At 32.0% G+C, this 4,144-nt stretch overlaps 1 pseudogene; it reads left to right on the top strand.

Annotated features, from left to right (window-relative positions):
* Positions 1-2,794: 2,794 nt before the first annotated feature.
* Positions 2,795-3,814, top strand: LOC145799521 (tubulin alpha-2 chain-like; annotated as a pseudogene).
* Positions 3,815-4,144: the final 330 nt, after the last annotated feature.

Genomic DNA, 4,144 nt, shown 5'->3' with positions numbered 1-4,144 from the left:
AAATAAATAATTAATTAATTTAATAGCGGGCCAGGCTGGGCTGGTTGAAAGGATAAATCCCAAGCCCAGTTTATTAATATTTCAGACTGGAAATGTTAGCCCAACCCGACCTTATGGGCTAAAACAACATTCTCAAATCTTAGAAAAATAGGGTTGAGCTGGGTTGGGCAGGCCAACGTGCTGATATCCACCCCTATTTTCTACTCTTGCATTATTGCTAAATTGTCTACTTAATTCTTGAATTATCGATTGAGTCTATTAAGTTCTTAAAGTATATAAATCCAAGTCTTAATTTCTGAACTATCGATTGAATCTATTAAATCTCTAAAGTATTTAATTCAAATTTATTTAATTTTTGAAAAAATTACAAAAATAAAATATAAGTTTATAAGTATTATAAATTAGCAAAAGATGTCTATCTAGTTAAGATTGTATTCTAAAAATAAAATAAAAAAATTAAATTTCTATTTTATCTTTAAAAAGTGGGCGCCAGTTCTTCAGGTGAATTTCTTTATAAGGATAAGGGTAATTATATATAATATTTTTCTTACTTATCTTCTACAATAGTTATTTGCTTGGCTTTATCTAGTATTATGTATTGGATTTTGTCTATAATTTCTAATTGATTTTTCTTAAGTTTTTCGCTGTTCTTTTAATAACTTAAATAATATATTATTTTGTTTGATTATTATTTGTAGCGAAATGCTGTTATTCAAATTATCTTATTTTACTTGTTTAGTATATCTAATACTCATATAATTTTACTGACAATACTGATAAATCAGTCTTTGATACCAATTTAAACACATAACCAAAAAAAAAAAAAAGAAATAAAATTAAAATTAAAACATAATAGAAATTTAAAAAATTTCTAGAATAAAATCTTAACTAAGTAAGATCTTTTACTATATTTATGAACTTATATTTTATTTTTGTAATTTTTTCAAGCATTAAATAGGTTTGAATTAAATATTTTAGTAACTTTATAGATTCAACTGATAGTTTAGGGACTAAGTAAACTTTGATTTATATACGCATTCTAAAAGATAGTATGATTTAAATGGATTGATCTGGTTCCAATTTTTATGAAATCCTAGACAATGGATTGATTTTGATTTTATCTCAATCCGAACTATTAAGCACGATTTGTCTATTTCAAGAACCAGAACCAAACCATGCATTGATAAAACCAAATGAAACCTTACAATTTGGTCTGAATCGGACTGGTTTGTGGTTGTTTTTGTTTTTGTTTTGTTTTGTTTGTTTTTTTTTTTCAGCCCTGGTAGATTGGACGGTTGAAGGAAGGTTATTTGACGCTAATGGCTTCCCCATGTAGTAGTGACTGGTTTATTTGTCTTTCTTTTTTCTTTTTTCTTTTTTTCCTTTTTTCTTCAAGAGTAGGGAAGTTGTGGGTTTGTTGTTTGGTATGACCCTCTAATGTGTTTCCGTTCAAAGCAAGTCCTTCCAGGACTATTGAGGAAGATGAGGGTAATTATTTAGTATTTTCAGAATATGAACACGTGATACTTTATAAGGTTTTCATTGGTAGAAAGAGGTAGAGGCCCACAATTTATGTTGAGGATGGGGAAATAACATAGTAATTAAGTAATTGGTGATTGACTTGGAGTATGGCAAAGTGGTGTTCCGAGATTATTAAATAATTTCCCGAAAGATGATTAGGTTGGAGAAAAATATGCAAAAAAAATAAAAATAAAAACAACAGAGTCTATGTTGTGGGTAGGGACGGAGGCAGTGTATGCCCGGGGAGGACACGTGCCCCCCCTCAAGTTTTGATAATTATATTGGTACCCCTATATATATATATATAGATTATAGAGTAAATTATAATTTAACACCCTGTGGTTTGCCTAGAAAACACGGAGTCCCTCTATAGTTTCATTTGTAACACTTGAACCCCTTATACTTCATACCAAAGTGCAATTTTGGACAGAATTGTTTGTTTAAACAAAATGTGTGTTGCACGATTATGAATGGTGAGTGAAGCAGTTTTTCCAACCCAAAAACATATGACAAATGGCCAAAACACCCTCATTGCCATATATATACACAGAATGATGTAGTGCAACAAAGTATGAGTTACACTCTTGGACCATTAGACAAATTCTCTCTTTCTCATTATATAAATATGCAATACCATCACCTTCCATGCAAAACCACCACCATCACCTTTTATTTCTCTTCTCATCTCACCACCATCAACTTCTATGCAAAATCACCACCAACCAACATTACCACCATCATATTCCATGCAAAACCACAACCAACTTCTTATTCCTTGCAAAATCACCACTCAAAATCACCACCACAACTTCTCTCTCTAAAAATTATCTAAACCCACTTTTCTTCTTATAATTCAAATTAGTAACAAAACCCAACCCATGAAATCAAACAATTGATATGGGTAAACATTTAGATTTTTTTAAATAGAATTGATGGGATTCATACCAACCAAACCCACTTTTTCTTCCCGTTTCTGACATTTCTTCGGCCCATCTTTCGGACTTCATAATTTTCTTAATTCTTAACGATTTTATCCCGTTCTTTCACCAATTTCCTCACCTTGCTTTATACTTCATCCTACGCTAACTCGTTTTCTCACTTCTTCCTAAAATGGATGGTTTTGGCATACCGAAAGTTGTTAGAAAACTAACTTCACACATTTCGAAGAAATATCTCCAAATCTATTTCTTTCTTTTTCATCATCCACCTTCTTCTGCAGCTTTATCTATAGCACTTTGTAAAGGGTGGTTCTTGGTTTTGACGGAGCTGGACAATGGTGGTGATGATGGTGGTCATGGTGAGAGAGAAGAAATATATATATATATATATATAGAGAGAGAGAGAGAGAGAGAAGTCAAAGCTTGGGATCACCATTTGTCCTTCTTCTCAGGTGTCTACATATTAACTTATCAATGCTAGATTCTTCAGTTTCTAATACAAATATGGAGTTGTTATGGTAGTCATGATTTTAGTGACGTCTACCGTTGCATTATTATTTGTTTTAATCGACATAAAACTAAAATAATACTAGTTAACATAAAGTTGAAAATTATTGTTCTTTTTAATTGAGTTTCAGTGAAATATCAACACAGTTGATAAAAATAAAAAATAAAAAAACCACTTCTGCTACCTATTAAAAATGACATGAATTTTGCTCAATATGTGCATCAAAGTTGTGACTAGAAACATTGTCATTCAAGCTATGGTTTTGTTGATTGAGGTGCAGCTAACTTTGTTCATTGCAGGTCTCTACTGCAGTTGTGGAGCCTTATAATAGTGTTCTTTCTACGCACTCTCTCCTCCAACACACAGATGTGGCTGTGATTTTGGACAATGAAGCCATTTACGATATCTGCCAGAGATCCCTAGACATTGAAAGGCCAACTTATACCAATTTGAACAGATTGATTTCCAAATAATATCGTCTTTGACAACTTCTTTAAGGTTTGATGGGGCCATTAATGTGGCCGTTATAGAGTTCCAGACTAACCTTGTACGATATCCCCGTATATATTTCATGCTCTCTTCATATGCCCCTGTAATTTCAGCTGCTAAAGCGTACCATGAGTAGCTATCTATACCTAAGATCACAAATTCAATGTTTGCGCCTACAAGCATGATGGCGAAATGTGATTCGAGGCATGGGAAATATATGGCTTGCTGCTTGATGTACCATGGAGATGTTGTTCCAAAGGATGTTAATGCAGTTGTTGCCACTATCAAGACCATACGGACTGTACAGTTTGTTGACTGGTGGTTTGTAATGGCATTAAGAAGATATTTAGAGAAATAAATAAGGATAATTTAGACTTTTTACAATTTCTGTTACGTCTATCCAAAATTGCACTTTGGTATAAAGTATAGGAGGTTTAAGTGTTACAAATGAAACTATATGGGGGCTCCGTGTTTTTTGGGTAAACCACAAGGGGTTAAGTTATAATTTACCCTAGATTATATCATATATATCTTCCATAAAATTATAATAATATTCTTTCTTCAAATTATAATAGTCTCTCTATTATAAATTTTCTTTCTAATTACAATAAATCTACTAAAATGAGTCCTTCTATTATACACCTCCAAAAGGGATGTACCATATGCTAGTTATTACTTTATGGTATTG

Source organism: Camellia sinensis, chromosome 9, assembly GCF_055761805.1.
Source record: "Camellia sinensis isolate YWXY chromosome 9, ASM5576180v1, whole genome shotgun sequence".
NCBI classification, from domain to species: Eukaryota; Viridiplantae; Streptophyta; class Magnoliopsida; order Ericales; family Theaceae; genus Camellia; species Camellia sinensis.
Note: the sequence above shows the minus strand (reverse complement) of the source record. Positions and strands in the feature narration are given on the sequence as shown.